Source organism: Hibiscus syriacus, unplaced genomic scaffold, assembly GCF_006381635.1.
Source record: "Hibiscus syriacus cultivar Baekdansim isolate YM2019G1 unplaced genomic scaffold, ASM638163v2 tig00110388_pilon, whole genome shotgun sequence".
Lineage (NCBI taxonomy): Eukaryota > Viridiplantae > Streptophyta > Magnoliopsida > Malvales > Malvaceae > Hibiscus > Hibiscus syriacus.
The window spans coordinates 1,392,148-1,416,469 of record NW_024062718.1 but is presented as its reverse complement, the minus strand read 5'-3'; the positions used below and the strand labels follow the sequence as shown (position 1 = coordinate 1,416,469).

Below are 24,322 nucleotides of genomic sequence, written 5' to 3'. Positions count from 1 at the left end.
ACGATAGTCCGACCTTGTGGCTCCGAGTAGCCACGTTGGTGTTTTAAAGCTTCCGCAATCCGAAGCCTTGAGGGCTTGGTTCCAACCTTTGTGAGTTTGCACACTCACTTAGCTTGGGTAAGGCTTACTTAGTCGCCGAGAAGACCGAGGAGCGTCTAAAGCGTCTAAGGCCGCACGACCCGTCAGACCTTGACTCTGATATTCCGAAGGTGAGAGGCGTCGAAGTTCTGGGGGCGTGACAAGTGGTAAGGATCACAATTAAGGGCCCAAATTTGCTCAAACATGGTGATGGAAAATTTAAATTTCTTTGTGAAGGGTGTTACAAATTTTATTTTCTCAAATAAAGTGGTATTTGCAGTGCTTTGGGAAGACATTAGGATCACTAGGTATCTTTGGCAGAAGGCATATGAAATATTTGACGTGTTCTCAAATAAGTAAGTTAGAAGACGACGTGTTTTCGTATGTCTTTCGCCGAAGATACACATTGATTTAAGAAAATATTGTAGCATTCATCATATTTGAAAGAATAAAACAAACTCCACTCTATATGAAAAAAATCATTTTTTAATCACCCTACTTCAATAGATTTACCCAATTAAGGTATATAATTATCAGGAGAAAATGAAATTCTTAAAACTTCAATGACCGATAAACGAAGAAATAACAATAAAATAATAGTTTTGGAAGGAAATCCAAAAAGAATTACAAGAAATATAAAAGTCAAATTAGCTGAAAAATAATAGAGAAATGAATTTTATTATAGTACAAGCGGGAAATTTTACTGTCCGAACCCTTAATATAAGATTAAGATAATACGTTATCGATTTTGTTATTATTTCTTTTAATAAAATCGGTAAAAAAATTACTTAAAATATTATTATTTCTACCTAAAACATTAATATTTTTTTAACATTTTCGATAAAGTGTCAAATAATAACAAAATCGATAGAAAAAATAATAAAATCGGTAACACTTTATCGGATATATTAACAAAACCGATAAAACATCCAATAATAAAAAAAACGATAGAAATAATAATGTTTATGATAATTTTTTATCAATTTTATTAAAAAATAATAACAAAACCGATAACAACTTAGCTTAATCTTATATTAAAGGTGTCGCACGACAGACTTTCCCGGTACAAGTACAAGAAACAAAATGGGTATTAAACTGGCCCAACCAAATCCGGCTTTTGTCACTTGCAATCAATGATTTATGGCATCATTGATTGCAAGTACTGAGGATTAGGGTTAATATTGCATGCACACATTTTAATGTGGATTAGGGTTAATATTGCATGCACACATTTTAATGTTTGTGCTGCCAAATGATATGTCATTCCCCCTTACTCTTCCACCAAATAATACATCAACCCCTATCTTCTATTTATTGAACCGATATGACTCGAGCAAATGAAATATTTTTTTTATGAATTACATTATCTTTAGTTAGAAATAATAAGAATATAAAGTAAAATTTACGTAAAAAAATAGTTCATATATTATTATTTTTTATTTATTAAGTATTGATGAACATATCTTTAACATATTCATTTTATTATTATTGATTGAAGGTCGGTTTATGGTTTAATATGTACAATGCACGTATAATATTTTTATGTATAAATAACGAATGACCGCGTTAATATCAAGGGATAACACCTATTTTAAGAATTATACTAATTAAGACGATTTTATTTCTAAGAAAATAATTCTTACATGACACAATCAAATCTTATTTTATTTTAATTAATCTATTTCTCGGTCGGGTCTAACTTTATATTTCGCAATAATACCTTTATAACTCCGACCCCCTCGTTTCATTTCCACTTCTGCAACTACAATAAATCAAATACAGGTAAAATTTCAAACACAATGCTGTAGGATTTTTATATCCGACAAAAAATATCACATCCCTTATAAAAACTTTATATTGTTGAATGGAGAGACGACTGTAAAAACGGGTCCCAAAAATATTTAAATAGTGAATACATTAGGGTTGATGAAAGTGTGCAAATCAATTAATCAATATGTTGCGAAGAGGGTGCTTGTTAATTTCTCTTATTATCATGGGCAACCCCCTCATTCCCTGCTAGCATCAAGTACTTGTCTCTCCTAGTCAAGGTAGTACACTCAAATCCCAGAGCATCACCCAGTTTCCTCTGAATATAATTCGCCACTTCGAAGCTAGACCTTCCCCCTGCACATGTGAATTCTGGTGGCACCTTTCCCAGGATTTGAACATGGTAGCTCGGTCTGGGGTTCATCAGAAAGAAAATGGGATCCAACCATTTCAACCCACTCGCCGTCGTGCCGTAAAACATGCTTACATCAGTGTTCATCGCTACCGGAACTATTTCATCGGCCAGCTCGGCGAACAACGAGCTGAACCTTAACAGATAAGGCTCCCTACATGTGGTTCCTTCGGGACAGACCACCAAATCACCTTCGCTTAACAGCTTCTGCATTGTTTTTCCGTCCTGTCTCCTGTCCCTGGTCAGCCTGACTGTCCTGATGGGAGCTATTATCTCGGACATTTTGCTCAAGCTGTAGGTCACTGCCGTCAAGGGCTTGCACAATGCCGTGCTGAGGAAAACAGGGTCCAAAAGTGTTCGATGTGTACAGACGTGTAGGACACCTTTTTATGTTGTGAATTTGGTGGAGGGAAACAGCCTTGGAAATTTAGCTGAACGCCGCTCAGAGAACCCAAGAATATAGCTAACCTGTAAGGCAGACAGATACCAACGACAATCCTGAAAATGGCGAGAACTATCCCAAATGGAAGCCACAGGAATATATAAAGTGTAGCCAATGGAGTTGGCAAGAACGCTAGCCTTCCATCGTGAAATATAAGAGGCTTCGGGTACTTGTCCCTCGGCATCATGCAGCTTTATTTGTTTCGGCCATCCACCACATAGGCTTCCTGTCGCATTCACAAAGAAAATTAACACAAATTGAACTGTTCAACGATCATTAATTATTTTTATTATGTTTAAATGAAGTTGAAGTAATAAATGTACCTTGCAAAGGGAGATAAACCGCACTAAGCAAATGTTCTACAGCGGCGTTTTAAGAGTAAACGCCACTAACTTTAAACATATAGCGGCGTTTACATTTTAAATGCCACAAAATGATAACTTTAGCGGCGTTTTTATACAAACGCCACTATATACTCATACTTTAGTGTCATTTTTATATAAAACGCAACGATAGAGTACCACTTTAGTAGCATTTTTATACAAATGCTGCTATTAACTAGTACTTTAGTGGCGTTTCTATACAGATGCCGCAAAAGACTGGTACTTTAGTGGCGTTTTTATACAAATGTCGCTATAGACTCGTACTTTAGTGACGTTTTTGTTTACAAACACCGCTATAGGTTTGTACTTTAGTGGCGTTTTTATACAAATGCCGCTATAGACTCTTATTTAGTGGCGTGTTTTTACAAACACCGCTAAAAACTCGTATTTTATTTGCGATTATGTTTACAAACGCCGTAATTTTAAAGTTTCTAAATCCCACGCCTCTTTAACCCTTTTTCATTTTTCCCCTTCACCTATTTCTCCATTCCCGCCCCCTCTTTCTATAAATAAAAATGTTTCATCTTCTCCTTCTCTCCTCCCTCTCGACTTTAGAAATTGGGCGTCTCTACAAGAAACGAAAAACAAAGGAAACCCATAAATTGCAGGCAGCTCATTTTTCAAATCTCTCATTTCGTACAAAACTCAAGCAAAGAGGAGGGAGAAAGGGTACATCGTTCTAGTAGGGTTTTTCAATGGGGAAAACTAGATTCTGGAAGAAACATTTTCCAGATTAGTTTGTTTCAACCAAACAAAACCATACATCATTTCTGCACGCCCCAGTTCTCGTTCTGAGTAAGCTTATTTTCTGCTCTCTTGATGCGATTTGATCTCAAATGGGACTAATGATTATATATTCGGTCGATGATTTATTTTTATTAGTTGATTTAGTCAAATTTAAGTGTATTTCCCGATGTGAATGCTGTTTTTCTTAATTAATTGCTAAATCAACATAATTTCAGAATGATTGAGTTGCGTTGTTTCGTTTTAGGATATCATTTCTAGGTTTTAACTTTTGAGTTACCTTTGTGTCGTCATATTATAGTTTCATAGTTTCGTTCTCGAACAATGCTCCTGATCCCGAAAGGGATAGTGCGGTCGTACAGGCTTTCTTTGCCAACATGGAAGCTGCTTTTCGAGCTCATCCACTTTGGGCAGGATGCTCTGAGGAAGAGCTGGACAGTGCTGGTGAAGTAAGTCTCCCTATACCTATTTTACTTGCATATGTTCAATGCATTAAATTACTTACCTTTCTTATATTTGGGTAATTTGTTTTTTATTAGTAAAAAGGGAAAAACTTTATCTGGCATTAATGGATTCACCTTTTCTTTTTCCAAATACAAGGATTGGAGAAGTATGTTATGACAAAGTTATTTACCCGTGTTTTTGCTTCACTCCCAGATGATGTAAAGAAGGATGAACAACTTTATGAGAAGATGGCTCTAGTTCAGCAATTTGTTCGGCCTGAGAATTTGGATATTAAGCCAACCTTTCAGAACGAGACAGCATGGCTGGTAAATGGTGGAATTTATGTCTCAAATACACACATTCACACACTTATTATTTGCAGTATGAAGTAAACTTAACTTCGGCATACATTCTCTCTTTGAATTATTTCTATTTTTTTATGTTTGGTAATATGTTGTACTGAGGAGTGAGAACCCTTTTAACATGTGCCAGAGTATGCTTTAGATATCTTCTGTGCAAATATTGTAATGATATGACATTGGCTGGAAGTAACAAAACATTTACTAGGGTATGGTGTCACAGTTACAGATTAGTCATCCGCGTTGTCTTAATTACAAATTAATATACAGTCAACCAATGTCACTAAATTTAACATTTCCTTCATCTTGTCTAAGTTCTTTCCCTTAAAAGATATTAAAGTTGGTAGTATGTAAATTTTGTGATTGCTGCAGGCCTATTAGAAATCCCTATGATCCCAACAAAATTGTTGGTGGTTCTTCGAGTGGATCTGCTACAGTTGTATCTTCAGGGTTATGCCATGTTGCTCTTGGTGTGGATAGTGGAGGTAAAAAATTGTCCTTTACTAAAAAAATTGAAAACCATAAAATATTTTTGAATAATGTTACGTACAATGTTCTGAAAGAACATATTTAGCATTAAGATAGCTTCATAAGAACGACGACATAAACCAAATCAAACTAAGAAGCCTTAATCTTGATATAATGGTTGGTAAGAAAGCTTCATCATAAGTTTGAGTAGATACTATTACCTCCATCATGGAAGAAGCATGTAGAATTCATCAGGTTTTCAGGTGATATTATTATCACAATATTTGTTTACTTCATTAATACTATAAAAGTACATTAGAACTAAGAGTTCTATCATTCCTATATTTTGAGAAGCTATGCATGAGCATCTCTATTTATCACCCTCTAAGGATTAATGTAATTCATCTATGGATTTTGTGTAGGATCTGTGCGGATGCCTGCATCCCTTTGTGGTGTTGTTGGGTTCAAACCAACTTTTGGGTGCATACCTCATTCAGGGTGAGAACTTATTCAAGTAAAATAATTATATAATTTGTAAACTTTAGACAATATATGAAAGTTCATATGTTGTTTCCAGTGTTCTTCCTCTGAACTGGACAGTTGGAATACTAGCTGCCACCTTAGAGGATGCATTTATCGTGTAAGTACACTCTCTATCATTCTATAAATCCATTTCGTTTAACTTTTCTATATCACCTTTTAGTTGTTGGACTTTGAACTTTTATGTTTTTAGTTATGCTGCTATTAATGGAGAACTTCCATCACATAAGCCAACCATTTTACCTATAAGTACCAGTTCTGTTTGAACTTACATTTTTTCTGCTGAATCATAGAGTATTTATATGAGCCATTCTAATTTTGGGCTACTCTTGCCTTTTTTTTCTTTGCACATGGATACTTCCACCCCAAAGTGCATTTTCCACTACTGAGCACAACAAACCTAATATCAAACACCAGGCTTGCAAAATATGGAGAAGTGAGTGATGTAATTATGCTCAATTAACTTAAATTCAGTTTATCATCAATTATGGCTTTAAAAGATGAGGTTTCTAATTCATGGCATTCTATTTTTTAACCATTTATTGACTCAATTAGTGGTTCAACGATTGCAGTGATGAAATCAAAATGTGCAGCTCTGCTGCTCTGAACTTGCTTTGCAAGCGTTACAAGTGGAAGGTATTAGCTGTGGATGGGATGTGCGAGTAACACTTAGGGTATGTGGAGCTTTCCATGGAAAAGAGTACATAAAGGCCCAAAAAATGAGGTAAATTCTAGCCAACACTTAATTAATTGATTTTATGTAAATTGCAACTTCTAAAATAAATAATTGTTAATGATGTGATAATATGTTGTTTTCAATTTAATCATTTTTATGTTCTCTCAAGAGCTCAAAAGTTTTATCAGTTTTGAATAGAAACCGTTTCAAGAAGTAATAAGCAAGTGTCAACAAAGTATTTTCTAAAGTTGAGTTCTATTAGCAGTCAATGAACATATAGATGCTTGGAAAAAGAAATCTGGGAAAAAATTGAACATATCCACGTCATACACTTGAGTGCAGTTCGATTATGGTTCTAATTTATTTCTGAAAAAAGATTTTATTCAATGAAGCTTGTATGTTTAAATGCTTGGAAGTTTGGATTCTTTACAGGAATATAGATGATGTTGACAAAACAATGGATGAGATTATAACTGAAATTTTCTAATTCTCAATTTTCATACTATAGGTGGAAGGTCGTTATCTGTTTCAAGTGAAGCATTGAAGCGTGCAAGGAGTCTTCCTGGTGAACCAGCGCAATGAAGACTAAGTTCTAGTGAATAATATTTTTTTAATTGAAAGTGAAATAACCTAGACTAAATTCTAGAGAACAATGTCAAACTACATTACATTTAATTTTAATGATTATAAATTTTAATTTATTTTGTTAAAATTTATGGTTGTTGTTATTTATATAAAGTTACTTGATATTAAATTTAGGTGATGTAGAGCAGAAATGAAATATGCAAAATATCAATTACTCTTAGCTAAAGAATGGTAATTAGTGGCGTTTGTTCCAAAAACGCTGCTACAGATATGACCTTTTACGACGTTTGTATCCAAAAACGCCGCTACAGATCTAACCTTTTGTGACGTTTGTATCCAAAAATACCGCTATAAACCTGATATTTTGCAGTATTTGTTCCAAAAACGCAGCTACAGATCTGACTTTTTGCGGGTATACAAAAACACTGTTATAGATTTGACCTTTTGGCGGCGTTTGTTCAAAAAACGCCGCTATAGATCTAACCTTTTGTTACGTTTGTTTTAAAAATGCCGCTATAGATCTTGACTTTTTGCGGCGTTTTTATTTAACAAATGTCGCTAACATTCGCGACGCTGGTTTGGCCGGCGCTTCTTGCGGCGCTTCTTGCGGCGTTTTTACTATCGTCGCGAGTGCTTTTAGCGGCGCTTAAAAACGCCGCTATAGGACTAAAAAACGCCGCTAAAATTATATTTTACTGTAGTGCCGATGATCATGGTGACTTGAACTTCCAAGGCCAACGTCTGGTTTCTTATCTCCGAAACATTCCTTTAAAGCTTTATGCTTTACTAGCAAACCGGAGGTTGATACCAAGCCTGTGAATCGGTTCCCGACGGTTTGCAATTCGGTGCCGATGACATCATCGACGCTCATGTATTCCTTTAGGAATCCTTCGACCATTACTCTAGGTATACTTGTGAACACAACTCTTGAACTTGTTTTAGACCAAACTTGGTAAGCTTGGAGATTAAGATTCTCGAGATAAAACTTGGGCAACACAGACATGGCGGCGATCTCGATGTCCTTCTTCCTAATCCCACAGAAGGATATAAAGATCATAACCCTGAGTTTGAGCTCATAGTCCAAAACCCACAAAAAGGAGCACGACAGAAGCAAGAGAAAGGCTCTTAAAATGCTACCACCTTCGAAAGCAACCAGCATGAAGTAAGGGAAGAAGGTTTCTGTTCTCAATAAGACCCCATGAATATCACAAACCAGTGTACGAGGGGTTTTGACATCGTTACTTAAATCAAAGTGGGCGACGCTAGTAGGGAATAAAGAACCAACTTGTTGCTGTGGTGATGACGACCACCTAGGAGGAGTTTGGTTCCTTAAAAAGAACCCATAGTTCCTCACCTTCCCGGGGGCTCGGTAACAAGAGTTGGCCAGCAGCTGGTACAAGACCCAGTCAGCGAGCTTCAGAAACACTAAAGGAAAAACCATGGCCTTCTCCAGAAATAGGTCAGAGAAAGAGGTGTGGGAAAAAATAAGAAGGAAATATGGGAAATGTTTGTGTGCAGAGAAGTAAATGGAAAATAGATGATATTTATAGTAGAGAGAGGAGGTAAAGTTGACTAAAAGATGCATTTAGTTAGCCACACAGCTAGCATTGATTGCACAATCAATCTTCTCCTGCTATTTCTGCTTCTTTTTAGCCATTGATCTTTTATTAAATTTCCATGAACATGCTTCTACTTCTGCATGAGCAGCTGCATTATTTTAAGTTATTTTGTTGGCTGAAATAGTAGGTCAGATTCTGGTAACCGCCTTTCTAAACAAGTTTTAGGTTTTTTTTTTTTTTTTTGCTTTGAAGACTTTATATTGGATTGCGTGCATTATATAACTGGAGATTGCATATTGAAAGATGAACAACTTGAGTGTGGATTTTCTTTTCGGGTAAATTACATGGATGATCACTATGGTCAGATTTTATTTTGACCACTGATATTTTAATTTTTGTAATCATATCATTTAATTATTTAAATATTATCAATTAAGTCACCTTTCGTTAACATTTGACGAGAGAGCTGATATGTCAGTTAATAAAATAGGAATAATTTCTCACTTGATTCTCATTACTTATACATTTGATGGAGGAGCTAACGGGGGATCAAATATATAATTATATAAATTTTGTTAATTGTCACATTACGAACGCATGATTTTATGTTAAAGGGACGAATTTATAAAATTTTAGGGGAGGATGAAAACATATTTTCAACAGAAAATACAAAGAAAATATCTAAATTATATATCAAATTAAAACTTTGAGGGGGACGACCACCCCCACCTACTTCCCCTAGGTCCATCCCACCCACGTCAACTCTTCCGTTAAATGTTAACGATATGTGATTTGATTGATATCATTTAAATTGTTAAGTAGTTTTATTGATAAAATTAAAAGATCAATGATCAAAATAGAATATATCCATAATTAAGTAGTCATCCATGTAGTTTACCCAATTTTTTTCTTCCTCCAAATGAGCCAATCCTAGGTTAGATGACCCGTATCATCTGTTCAAATTGACTTTTTTCAAAACTAATGTCAACCCCACTTTTCCTCTGTATGATTTTAGCTGTTTTTATATTATCCATAACAGTATTTCAACAAGAAATTTATAGCATTTATATGTTTCTCCAAGTACCGAGACGCTATTTTCTTGTTCTTAATTTAAGCCGGCTGCTACGGCAGCCTGTTAGGGCGAGCGAGCGGTGACAGATATAATAGGCGCCAGCAACCTATCTAATATGACCGTATTCATTCATCCTTGAATTGGAAATTCTTTGACTGATTTTCTTTTTTTGAGCAGTTAAAATCATGCAGTTTCGGGTGAGTTAAGATCGTGCAGCTCATGATCTACCTTGCAACATTTATAATCCATTTAACAAAGGAAACTGTTAATCCCTTTGCATGATCGTTAAACTATGAATTAAATTACTTGCAAATGCCTTTTGTGTTCTGGTAGAATATAGGCCATGCAGTCCTCGTTAATCATGAAGTTGGTAACGTTCAATCATTTGGATTTGTTGTTTATGTAATTGTTGTATTTTGAGTGTTCGGTGATAAATGGAATCATTAGAATTATGGGAAATAAATTATAAATTTATTTATTTATTTATTTTATATTTTTTAAGTTTTTTTAATAGCATGGGGTGATTACAATATAATATCTATTCAGAATTTTTTTAACCAATTGACCACTTGATGAGCTAAAGTTTTTAGATGATTTAGTATTACAAATTAATAATAGAAATATAAATAAAGTTTGATAAAAAAAAAGATAAAAACTATAAAATTAAGATAATGTAATAATTATAAGAATAATTTTATTAAAAGGATAAACTATAAAATATGCTCAGTAAGCTGGTCATTTTACTTCCTGTCTTGGAGTATAACTACCGGTTTTAGGGTTAGATTTCCATTATCTTTAGCCAAGTTGTAAAATTTGTAATTTACTCATCCTTTAGAAATATAAAATTTTCAATATATGTAGTCATTGATAATTCACGTGGCATTGGGTATACAGAAATCCTCTACGAGAGATTCATCCACTAAAACTTAGACGAATCAATCCAGATTAATTAGAACAAAAACTTAAAGAACCGGGAAGATAAAAAATAATAATAATCATGTGCCATTCATTCCCATCTTTATGGCATGTAGCGTACTTTTCATTATGCATTTATCATTCAAACAATCGTAGAAGAAAAATTGTTGTACATAAAATAAGCATACTTTGATTGAAATAACTCATTGGACATAGATCTGTTGTCATATTGGATCACAAAGTCCCGTGATCTTTCATGAACAATTAAGCAAATTGATGTTCTCCATAAGCCGAAGATTTATGAAAAACAATTAAACTCCGAATGAAAGAAGATGCCGACTTTTCTGGGTCCAATTATTAAATTATGCCTATATAATAGTATGAACAATATCGTGGAGCCTCAGGTCGAAGGGTTGATGTAATTTTGCACTCAATTAAAATGATTACAATTTGAACCCGGGAATAGCACCTATCAGTAAATTCTATGTATAATTTCAGCAACAGCTCCATATGTAAGCAAACAGGACAGAATCACAATCACCACCACCACCACCATCATCATGCAATGCTTCTAAAAGATTGAAAGGTCACAGTACTCGAAGCAGGATATTCGAAAGGTAAGCACCCTCTGGGTACGCTGGGTCAATAGGATGGTCACAACCGGCTCAACTCTGCCTTAGGACTGTAATTTTTCTCTCCGCCATCGATGCGGCACCCTGATTTTAGCGAACAAATTTGAAATTTAGGGGCTTATCATCCATAACAAATTTATTACCAACTATGGACTACCTATTCTTGTAAACTGCTTTGAACTGGCTACTAAATTGGATTCAATTTATAGCCGATGATACCATGCAACAAAGAAATTTTTTATTTATAAAGATCCTCTGATATGGAAGGTATACAAAATCTTGCTATGGTCAAAAGAGAAAAAAATGGTAGAGAGGAAAAGATAAAGCAGAAGACTTGCATCGACTATCCTCAAGCGGATGAGAGTGCATTTCTAAGGTATCGGTAACATAGTAATAAGGCAATGCGAATAGTCACAGAAAGAACAGGATACAGAAAAATCACTTACCTGAAGAGTACGCAAGAACATCCCGCTTTGAGTCATTGCTCCTGAACAAGAGCAGGTCATGAGAAGGCCACCTCTTCTAGTTATTTTCATTGCTAATGAGTTTTAGTTTCTGTACATGCCTGAAGCACTTTGGAGAACCTGGGTATTATTAGCATCCAAGAGACAAATATTAAAGCAAGTATGTGGCAACAAGGGCAACAGTCACAGTCACAGCTTAATTTTCATATATGAGAGTTGCCAGAATCGAGATGCATGAGAAGTTTTACATTTTCATTTGTGTGACTGAAGTGAAAATAAAGCATATTCTTCATTTATTAGTTTGGGAAAAACGGCGAAGAAAAGATTGATTCAATTCCTTTCAAAATTAATAATTAAGAAACTCATTTCGATTGAGCTACTCATGCAGTAGATGATATCTGTACAATATCAGAAACACGAATAGCATAACTAGATAGTAAATTAATCAACTCAACAATAAGGCATACAGATTAGTCTGTCAGCATGAGTGTGCATGAACATGTAAACCAGAATTCAGGTCACCTTCCAATGTTATCTAAAGGAATATTAGATAGTGCTAAGGGTGCGTTTGGTTCACGGAATGTAAGATTACCAGTGGGAATAAAAGATTATCAGGGAATAGGATTACTGAGAATGTTGTATTTTGTGTTTGGTTGGTTTAGCAGGAATGTAAGATTACCGTGTTTGGTTAAATGAATAAAAGATTATTGGAATGTATATTTGACCAAATTGTTCTTATTATATATTTTTATAATATTACAAATTGTAAAATATTTATATATTTTCTTTAAAAAATTAAATTCATAATATTTATATAATTTTTTTTTACAAAATTAAAAATATAAAAAAGGTTTAATGAAAGGGTAAATTTTTTTTAATCTCTGAACTTCATATAAAATTTTAATTATAGAATTTTTTTTGTAAATCTAAAATAATTTAAGGATAAATTTGTAATTTAACATTCGTAAAATTTTTATTATTCAATGATAGAAGAATGATATTTTTAAAAAAAAAAATAAAAATTTAAGGACATTTTAGTCCAAAACGCCGGTAATGTTACAATACCTAAGGGAATGGAGGTAATGACATTCCCGGTAATATACCCCAAAAAATCTACTATTGGTAATAAAACATTACCGGGAATGAGATTCCCGGCCAACCAAACATGGGAATGTGGGATTCCTATCCCATGGGAATCCCACAAATGGGAATCCCACAATCCTTGAACCAAACACCCCCTAAATGACAAATATAGATAATACCTTTCTGCTTGGTGCAAGTTTTGGAGGATCAAGAACTATATCCCATTATTCTTTTCTAGAAAGAGCAGCCCTCATAAATACAGTTGCATCTTCTCTCAAAAAGGATGTCTTTCCAGGGTCCAGTTGTTAAGAACAATATTTTCTCTAGCTAGCTCTAGCGCCGGCAACGACGTATCAACACCTAAAAGAGCGTCAGACAGAATCAGATAAATAGTCCCTGGAAATGTCTATGATCATTGAGAACAAGTTTTTAAGTATCTACTTAGATGTGCTTTATAAGAAGGTATATTGAGATAATTAAAAGTCGAAGCAACTTAAGGTCAAAAGTCCTATAATATCCACTAACTCAATTCAACTTAGTAGCTAAACTTTGAAGATGGATTCTGCTATAAAGAACATTCTTCCGCAACTCCTAACTTTTGGTCATCTTCTTCCAATTTTAAGAAGTTCAGCTATTAGGCAAAGAAAAGAGGCAAAACCGAAGTCTATGACAGAATTTTGGTACTATAGGATTTAATACATGATTTCAAGCAAATAGTGATTCCAATAATACTATGTTATGATTATTCTACTGTACAAATTTCTAGTGCCCTTTCACCATTATTAGTTGGCTGCAATTTTTCTAGAAACTCCTTGAGAAAATTACTTCAAAATATATGCATAACTCAACATTGCAACATTAATAATGGTAATTTTAATCATGCCAGGCATCCATGACAACTCTTATTTAGCCAAAACTATTAACAGTACATGTAGGCATTAAAAGTTTTAGCTCTTATGTACCGGTAATACTCATTGCACCTCCTTTTGCAGCATTTAGGGCAAAAACCACCACTGTAGCAGCAAACATCAAGAACTCCCTGTCCATGTGAAATCGTTGATAAGAACATTTGATTTTCACGCTGATCAGCATAAAATCCTGTCTTTTGCCCCTCCAATGAGATTGCATAAGATATTCCATTTTCTATAACCTGACATATAAAATGTAACACGATGCCTTGTAAGACCCATGTTAAACGAGGCACTAAAGCAGAAGTTCACAGACAGAGAGCAGTAACTGTATGAAGCATTCAAAAACCCAAAGTAGAAGGGTGACCATAGTTACTTATCAAGAAAATGGCTTTTGAACAAATGAGAGAGAACGAAATCTAATATCTGTCTTCATTTTATAAATGAGATATGCGATCCTGGAAGGAGAATCCTCAAATGAGAACGTTCAGAAAATCTAAAAGTACATATTTATTCCAGTAAAAAGGAATATATAAAAGTTAAACTGGAGTTTGAAATAAGTAGAAAAACTATATTGAAATTTCACGATGTGCCATAGTACTAATAACAACAAACAAATAATTAACGATGTAGTAATCTAGCATGAACAAATAATTCTATAAATAATTTCCTCATATTGGCTCCAGCCTTCAGCTATTTTTTATGCATGGCATGGGAAATCCAAAAGTGGGAAGCTTCTTTCGGATAAAGTGTATAACAACATCAAAGGCATCAAAGAGCTAATTCAATGGATGACAAACCATTAGTTTGTGGTTGCAATCTTTGTATGGCAGTAGCAGTCGATTGGAATGTGTGCAAAGGGAACAATCCTTATGTGTCAATCAATCATGACATCAGTCATAATTAAGTGAAGAATATTATTTTATTAGCAAGGACACAAGTCATGGAGAGTTTTCTTGGTATGAAAGCATAACTTTAAGCTCAGACTTTATAGTCTTTTATAACAGTGGATGAAGAATGTGAATCAGAAACTTATTAGATTCAAGGGATTTCTACCTTTGTTCTCTGGGGACAAGTGGATGGATGCAATTCTTTAAGATCTGCTGATTCCATTCCTTCTTTTAAAATTTCAACAGAAGGTCTCCAATGTATGTGATTAATCTCATCAATGCTACTGATGCATGCTTCGACTTGTGATTTGTACTTTTCAACCCAAGCAGCAGATGATGATGCCACTGCTAAATCTCCAAAGACATCGACAATTAACCCTGACAATCTACAGTGAAGCAGAGACATCCAATTCGCAAATAAGTAGTTAAGCCTCCAGAAATAGTGTGGTAGGAATAAAAAATGAATTATGAGGAATAGTGGTTAGTATCCCTAATTCTCTATATTCCTTTGTATCTTCATTTTTTTGAAGTACTCATGTCCAACACTTACAATGGACATTGGTATTAATGCTTGATCATATGGAAAATTTAGAGAAGCAGGGAAAAGCAAAAGTTGAACAAAACTGATTAACTGAACAAACCGACATTATTCAGTTAAGTTGAACAAAAGAACTTTTTTCTGTGAATCTATTGTGCATGCATATGTCTGTCACCAAGAACATTTTATTAAATGTTATCCCCTATAATCTTGAACCAACATGTATAATTCAATGTTACCTGTCTCCTTCACTATTGATAAGACGATATGCATTTGTAGAGGTTGAAGGAAGCCCTACTCCACGGCATAACTCAATAGCTGCATTGATTCTTGTTTCAAGAAGCTTCTCCATGTCCAATGCACAAGAAGGATCTCTATATGAAATAATTAAAGTTAATCGCCCTATGGAGTAAGTAAAACCTAACTGCAAAACCCTGCCCTTCTTTGAATAACTACCTTGTTGCTTCCTCTTCTAGCTGCATGAGTCGAACACAGAACATGGAAACTGAATTATACAAGCCCCATCCAATAGGTTTCTCTGTCCCATCTGCTACCAGCACAATATCTCCAGTATTAGGTGGTGGTCTACCGATTATTCTATCAACTGCTCCACTATAAACCATTGGGCTTCCATCCTTAAAAAGTTGTGTCTTCCCCTTCTTTAGAATAACCTTTGGAATATCTATAAAAGCCAAACCAAATACAAATTTAAATCAATTAACTTGGTACAAGTTCGATATGTGTCAATTTTCAAGGATTAAGGAAGAGCATAAACAATGAGACGGCAATCCAGCTTTTCCAACATTAATCTCTTTTTAATACACATTAAATAAGCTTAAATATAAAGGCGGTTTTCTTTTGGGGGGGGGGGGCGCAAAAATAGGCTAAGCTTTGCCTTCTAATTTCTTCAAAGTTCAAACTAAATGAATGATTTTCTAATATTTGCATAATCTAACATTGCTTTTAGTAAGTTTTATGGAACTAGGAGGTAAAGAGAAAGGTCAGATGGGGATACCATGAAATTTTTTATTATTATTTAATTGGTCCATTTTGGTTTCCTTTTCGTGCCATTGTCCTACAATGGTTGATTCAGAATGAAAATGATATTATTGATGAAAAAATGACAGCTTAGTGTAAAATGTTGTTCCAATCTCCCATAAGTCAATTCAAACAGCTCAACCAATCAAAACCTAGAAAGAATAAGATTTTATTAAAGCAGAGGAAAACCTGATAGCTTCACAAATAGTTGAAGAACAAAGAAACACAGATAAAAGCGAAACCAGGAACGAAACAGAAACATCAGCAAACAAGAAATAACTGAAGAATGCAAAACCTGCTTCTCAAGAAGATGAAATGCCGAAAAGATGAATGCATTGGAGCATTCATTTAATTAGAAAAAAGGTCCGGAGAAGTCTATCCATTGCAGAAAGTTTGGTTGTGGAAGAATCCCACGTACCTTTGGGTTGAGAAGAAGCAATATGTTGAAGGGAAGAGAAGGAGGAGGCTGGTGGCAGAGGCGGTGGCAGGTCAGAGTGAGAACAGTAGAGCCACTTCATAAGTCGGGCTTGAATCTGCTGCTACTGCTTGCTTCTTTCCACACTCTATCGAGCTAAAATTGAATTAATTGACTGAATTTAAATTCTATTCGGTTGACGGTAAATGATAATTTTTTAAAAATTAATTATTGATTATTCGATTTGAAATCGATTAATTAATTAAATTAAATAAAATTATTAAATAATTAATATATTATATATATCATTTAGTTTTATGAGTATTTAAACTTCGGTTTGAATCGAATTAACCAACCAAATTAATCAAATTAAACGAAAATATTTAATATATAATATTTATATATTATTTATAAATTTCTGTTAATTCGATTAACCGATCAATTAACCGAATTTAGTTTAGTTTGGTTAATTTTTTTTAAAAATGATTCGATTAACGGTTAAAAGAGAAAAATTCAATTAATAAATTTTAGATATCGATTAACCGAATTAAACGATTAAACACTCTTCACCTTAATAATATTCATTTTAAATCTTTTTCTTATATATATATATATATTTCGTTTCCCTCTACCCTTCCACAAACTACGAAATGGTTGCTTTTGTGATAATTTAGGTTAACTAATCCGTTAGTGATTTAACTGGACTTAATGCAAAAATAATTGTTTAAAAAATATCTAAAATTAATTTTTAGTGTTTGATGTTTTTAACTTTACATTTTTAGTTGTCTGGATTTTAACATCATAAGATTCAACCGTTAAATGATACGTGTCACTATTATATTTTACTAATTTTTTATTTAAAAAAATAAAGATAATATTTTTATTAAAACATATATTTTTATATAAAAAAAATTCTCTCCCATTCACCCCCTTTGTTCCCAAGCTCCCTCTCAATTCCCTCCCCACCTCAAATATCCTCCCCTCCCCCTACCGTCCCCCTTCCTCCCAGTATTTGAGATTGTTAAGATTAAATTCTTACTAAATTATCTACCCATTAAATTTAGGGTTAAGGATTTAGAAGTTTAAAATTTGGGACAAAAGTAAAGAAAAATGACCACTTAATGAGTAAGCGGTGATGTGTAGGTAATATTTCAACAACGAAGATGGTGGTCGAAGATTTTCGGTGACAGATGTAAATGGATTTGAAATTAAGAATTTTAAAAGTTTAGATTTTTTTTAAAATTCTAAAGAAATTTGAGTTTTTTTAAATACATTAAAAATTCATTTTTATTTTAAAATAAAATTGATAAAATTTTATAAACTTAACACTTGCAAGATAACAATATTTTTTAATTACGGTGACAACCCAGACACCTAAATTATAATGTCAAAATGTTAGGCACCTAAAGTTGTTAGACAAAATTGTTAATTCGAGATAAAATAATAATAATAAATATTATATATGATCGAACAAAGCAAAATAAATAAAGAATTAAAATAGAGGAACGTGATTTGTTTACTAGTATGTAGACACGGAATCAGATGAGTAGAGTATGATAAACCGAAGAAGGATTTTTGTTGAGGCCTGTATGAATAGTTTCCTTAAGACAAATTCGTCATCTCCTCGGTACTTTGAGTAACGTTGGACGTCGGTCTCCCAGGATACAACAACAAACGATCACAACAGTAAGCATAACCGTAGTGATCAGTCGAACACAATTTTGCCTTTCTCTATCACCGAAAAGAACAAATTTGGAAGGAATTTCTAAGAGTTTTCCTATTCCAATGTTTTGGGAATTGTCTCTAAGATTGAGCCTTAACTAACCTATTTATAGAGGAGATGAAACTAATCAAAAGGTTATGACCTTTTGATGAAGAGATTTGTTGAAAAGCTAATAGGTATAATTGAATTGATACAATTTTATACCAAATAATAAGTCTGTTCACCAAGTGACATAACTTATTATTAAAAGACATCAATTTTATTCAATTATTTATTAATTTTTCCAACAATCCCCCACATGAATGAAATTGATGATTTCAAACATTGACTCGATATGGTGATAGATTCTACGTTCGATATTTGCATATGATAGGTAGGCATCCCCTTTGAACCTTCCATTGTGAAAATATGTTTACCTTACTGGTTGTCCAGTAGACGTGACGTCCTTGAACTGTTCTGCCGTTGGTGTAAGCGATGACATACCTCACACAAATATCTTACTGACAAGAATTTGGTTCTCATGGTTATGTCCATATAGCCGTGGACATCTCTTGGTTCTGCAAGAGTTTAGAGAACTATGCCCCAATAGTTTCTTTGAAGCGGCTCCACTTCACTCTCACATAGGTGACTTATGTTGTTCGGCTCACCAAAACACATAGTGGTCATTAAAAGCATTGCTTAACATTTTCCACATTTTAGTCACTGTTTTCATCATAGGAATGGACTTGGGGATAAGAACCCCCATAATGACCTCACAAGGTCTATGCAAGTAGGTTGTCCCATTGAACTTAGATCTTGGGATCTCCAGTCAACTAAGTTGGGTTTTCCTTCACATAGCGCTTTAAATATTAATGGGCTTTAGTCACATTCCTTTCGATGTTTATCAAATGGATCTCGATTCAACTCATTGTTTAGTGGATCCACAATATTATCTTTTGATCTTACAAAATCAATATAGATAACTCTAGTTGAGATCAATTGTTTAATGATATTATGTCGATGACGTATGTGTCTCGACTTACCATTATACTTACACAAGATACCCCCACACTTTGATGTAGTTGTAGGAAATTTTTCTACATTTCCATAACTCATATGTTGTATCGTCTATTTTCTTGTAAGTTACCTTATTTAAAGGCAATTTGGTAATAAAATAGCTTCCTCCACATGTTCTGTGACAACTTAGAACATGACCAAATGTCATTCATAATTCTTTAGCAATCTTTTGGATACTATACACTTCATATGGTGTATATGACAATCCATTCAAGACGTAATTTCGACATAGAAACTTAGAATGCATTCAAGCTTTAATGACAACAATGTCTATCTCATCCTCTCTATGAATAGGAGGATCATCCTATATTTGACCATATTCAACATGATTAAATATAAAATCTTACGTCGCTTATGTATTGAAATTCTATCCATGAATTTCACACGTTTCTCGTTGTGGCTCACAACCACTGACATCGTTGAATTTTATTCAAAGTGAATAGGAATCAACATTTCAAATCACAAGTTAGGTGAATCAGTGGGGTTACCATTGTTTCGTTTAAAACACGTAACCGAAATTTGTAAATATTCCAACAATAAATTGAAAGGTAATTCAATTTATTTTACCATTTGTTTATGTTAAACAACATAATTAAATTAGAAATTAAATTTCTAAAACAAAATTTGTAACAATGTTGTTACCTCCAAACGATTTCTGTTATCAATAGTAAATCAAATAATTTTTGTTGAACAACATGATTAAAATCCTGAAACATAATTATAGGCCCGATTTTTGTTCACATACATATCATAATTTTGTTCGGTACCTTATTTATCGCAACGAATTTTAGTCAAAACTAAAATCCAACAATTAAGTAATTTCTGTTAAACGGCGGGAATTTAGTAAAACTAAAACCCGAAACAGAAATGTACAATCAACACTATTTTGTTGAATCCGTTAAATTTTAGGATTTAAAATCCGAAACAAAACCAACTTCTGTTGGACAACATGATTAAAACCCAAAACAGAATCACTTTCTGTTGAACGAAGAGAATTTAATAAATTAATTCTCGAAACAGAACTAATTTCTGTTGAACGGTGGAAATTTAATAAAACCCGGAACAAAAACACAATTATGTGTATTAATTTTGATGCCTTGTTATGTAGCACCAAAGTTTCACTTTGCTCAACTTTTCATCAAAAGTTGGCTTGTGATCACTGTATTTTATGAAACAAAGGCAAAACAGAACATTTTGATAGGCAATAATTATAACAAATAAATATGCCTCAATGGATTATTTCCACCGGTTGCAAACAATTTGATAAATTCTTAAATGAATTTAATATGCGTATACCTTTGCATTACTTTCGCATTGGAGCCACCATTTTTGACTGGTTCGTAATGGTTGGAGTGTCTACAAGGTTGTTCATCTGTTGATACATCCACAGACGTCATTTCTCTGTTTAGTGTATCATCATCGATCCAGAGATAATTATCCTCCTTTAGAACCAACGTGAGTTTTTGGAGTCAACAAGAAGACTCGTTTGCATTCGAAACTGCAAATTGCTTGAGAAATTTCATTTTGGCTTGGTTCCTCCTAATGACATGCAATTTGACTCTTTCGTACAATTAAGAACAAACTTATAATCAAGTTCGTCTTGGATTTAAAATAAGAAAGAATCTGTCGTAAGATTGTTAGACGAAATTATTAATTTGAGATAAAATAATAATAATAAATAAATATTATATATGATCGAACAAAGCAAAATAAATAAATAATTAAAATAGAGGAACGTGATTTGTTTACTAGTATGTAGACACGGAATCAGATGAGTAGAGTATGATAAATCGAAGAATGATTTTTGTAGAGGCTTGTATGAACAGTTCCTTAAGACAAATTTGTCCTCTCCTCGGTACTTTGAGTAACGTTGGACGCCGGTCTCCCAGGATACAACAACAAACGATCACAACAGTAAGCACAACCGTAGTGATCAGTCGAACACAATCTTGCCTTTCTCTATCACTAGAAAGAACAAATTTGAAAGGAATTTCTAAGAGTTTTCCTATTCCAATGTTTTGGGAATTATCTCTAAGATTGAGCCTTAACTAACCTATTTATAGAGGAGATGAAACTAATCAAAAGGTTATGACCTTTTGATGAAGAGATTTGTTGAAAAACTAATAGGTATAATTGAATTGATGCAATTTTATACTAAATAATAAGTCTGTTCACCAAGTGACATAACTTATTATTAAAAGATATCAATTTTATTCAATTATTTATTAATTTTTCCAACAAAAGTGTAACGAAGAAAATGTTATGCACTTATTTTTAACGAAAAATTCTTTAGACATCAAAAGTTAATATCGAGTATAACTTGTGTACTTATTTTTACATTAAGCCACTTAACTATTAGATGTTTTTTTTTATGGTAAAGTACATTCATGACCATTTTGACCCAAATAATATTGTGACATAATATTAAAATTACACTCAAACATTTATTAAAATAATCATTTTGATCCTCCGACATATTATTCAAAATGATATTTTTTGAAGTATTTTGACAATAGCGTTTCATTTTAGAGTATAAAGACCTCTACTTTTGGAGAATTAATTGTTTTGTAATTATTGATTTTCATATTGGATGGGCTTTTTGGCCCAAAATAAATATTTAGAGTGAAGTACTAAAAAAAATCCAAAATAACAATTTTAATAAATATTGAAAATACCTTTTGTTTTCTGGACATCGGATAAGCAAACGGAAATCAAATTAGAAATTTACTTTTCCCTTAATACTAATGAAGAGCTAAAGGCCGTGATCAACCAAAGACTTGGAGTCCATGTCCCTATTGAAGTATTTGAGAGTTTATATTTTGCATAAAAGGGATCACCATTTGGACTACGATTTATCATAAAAATTGATTTCTCGTTGATTACTAAAATCAATTTAAATTTTTGACTAAATTAATAAAATATCTAATTAATAAGAATTAAAAATGTAATTATATAAATTTTATTAATTGTATTAGTACAAATTTGAGCAATATATGACTTAATTGATATCATTTAAATAGTTAAGAACTTAAAATTAAAAGATATAATAGTTAAGTGGTCATGGTTATAGTTTACCTATTTTTATTCACCTTTCAATCTCTCTCTGAGTAAATCACCGGTTTCTTTCTCTCTGGCTGCCGTGTTTGTGGGCTAATTCGGAGGAGTTGAGGTTCAAATGCTATAGGATTAGTGTAATGTTTTTTTTTAGAATGCGTTGCTGATTTTGATTTGTTTCAATCATTTATATACTTACGTTTCCCATTCATAGATCTTCTAATTTGATCTATATTTGATTTTCTTCTTCATTCATGTTTCTTTTTTGTTTAATAGATTTTAATCATTTGAGAGAACTCCTGATTACTTTCTGAAAATTGGAATGGATATATGTTCTTTTTGGTGGATAAGAATTTAGCAAGAAATGAATTTAAGTTTCATTATGATTTGATGCTGTTATTGGTTAATTATGAATTACGTTTCCCTTAAAAAAAAAGCAAGTTTCATTTTAGGGTTGTTTTGCTTTCCACTTTTCTATGTCACATAAGAATGATTATTGATCGATCGTCTAAAGGATTTTGATAATTTTACAAGTGGGGTTAGTTTCCTGCTGAATATATCATTTCCTTGGGGAAAATGGTTTCTCGGATAGGCTGGCTGATGTACTTGTGAAGTAATAAGTAAGCAGAAATTCTAGATGTAAGCATATTTTAGATTTTAATTGGCCTCTTATATGAAATTTGAGGAAGACTCCTATTGAATCAGAAAAGTTTATCCATTTGGTCTAATGGTCTTCGTTTGCAGATCTGATGGCTTCCAGCTCGAACAAGTTATTACAAAAGAAGCTTCTCATCTAACATTTTATTGCATGAGAATTATTCCTAGATTGATGCGAATATGGTTTTTCATGTCACATACTTGAGGAAATGGGGGATACACGAGATGATGTAGGGTCAGCACGGGATTTAAATAGCGGCTGCGGCCACGATTTCAGTCCCGTTACGTGGTTGCGGATGCCAGTGCGGCCATTGCGGATATTGCACTCCTGAATTTTTTTTCTAAAAGTGTTGATTTTTTTATAAAAAATTGTTGATTTAAAAAAAATTAAAATAGCGGAATAGCGGTTCACTATTGCCGTGATATGCCGCTATTCGTTAAATTGCGACCGCGATCCACCGCTATTGGTGTGATCCCACTTCACACCACTATTTTCAACGATAGTAGTTTCGGACACCACCGTGATCGCGATATAGCGGCTGCTATTTGAATCACTCAGCAGAGCAAGGGTCTTGTGATGCAACCTGGTGGCCGTCAGATTTTACTGACAAATTTGGTTCTGTTTCTCAGGGTTCTCATGGAGAGAGTTTGAGTAACAGGGAATCTCCTAGAAATGTTGAGCGATATGGATTGTCATCTCAGACAGCATCACAGATTTTGTGGAGCACTGGAATGCACTCTGAACCAATTCCCACTGGCTTCTATTCTGTCATTCTGGTGAGGATTGATTTATGTCCTTTGTAATTAATTGTACTGCCCTTGCTGCTTAACTATTCTTGTTCTTAGCTTGGAACTGAGGAGTTTCATAAGATAATGGGTTCTCATTTCTTCCCAAACTTACACTGTTATTATCTCTTACTAATAGTCTTACACTTGTTTTTAATTGTTATTCTAATTTTTTACTTTACCATTATGGCTAATTTCAAAATGTTTTCTTCTGCTTTCTCCTTTTTTTTTAAAGATAAATATTCATCTACACTTTGTATATTCTCTTCATTTTTGGAACTTAATTTTTCTTAGGCCATTCATGAGTTCCTGTTATGTCCTTAATTTATTTTAATAAATAATAACCGTCGTGATATTTGATTTTACCAGCAAGTTGCTACACCCCTAATTGCGTTGCTTTTTGGTTTAGAACTTAAAAAAAATTCCAGGACATTATGACAACAATATGGGTGAAGATATATAGGTCTAGTTGATAGTTGATATGGCAATAATGAATATGCTTCATCAAGTTATAAGTGTGATTGATGTTTAACTGAGAGATTTTTGTTTACTTTTTTTATGGTTATATGTAGATTGGAATAGTGTAAAGACTAGTAGTTTATTTATTGTTAATTGCTGTATGTTAGTAGTAGTC

At 33.4% G+C, this 24,322-nt stretch overlaps 2 long non-coding RNA genes and 2 pseudogenes across 2 annotated transcripts; 2 read left to right on the top strand and 2 right to left on the bottom strand.

Annotated features, from left to right (window-relative positions):
• Positions 1-1,987: 1,987 nt before the first annotated feature.
• On the bottom strand, positions 1,988-8,385 carry LOC120122942 (annotated as a pseudogene).
• LOC120122943 lies at positions 4,969-5,881 on the top strand. The gene is made up of 4 exons (XR_005516138.1): positions 4,969-5,114; positions 5,520-5,595; positions 5,675-5,737; positions 5,831-5,881. It is a non-coding gene; the product is annotated as an uncharacterized LOC120122943 (long non-coding RNA).
• Positions 8,386-10,994: 2,609 nt separating the features above from the next.
• LOC120123001 lies at positions 10,995-16,562 on the bottom strand (annotated as a pseudogene).
• A 5,737-nt stretch (positions 16,563-22,299) lies between these two features.
• On the top strand, positions 22,300-23,075 carry LOC120123015. Its single transcript, XR_005516149.1, has 2 exons — positions 22,300-22,360; positions 22,990-23,075. It is a non-coding gene; the product is annotated as an uncharacterized LOC120123015 (long non-coding RNA).
• The last annotated feature ends 1,247 nt before the right edge of the window (positions 23,076-24,322 follow it).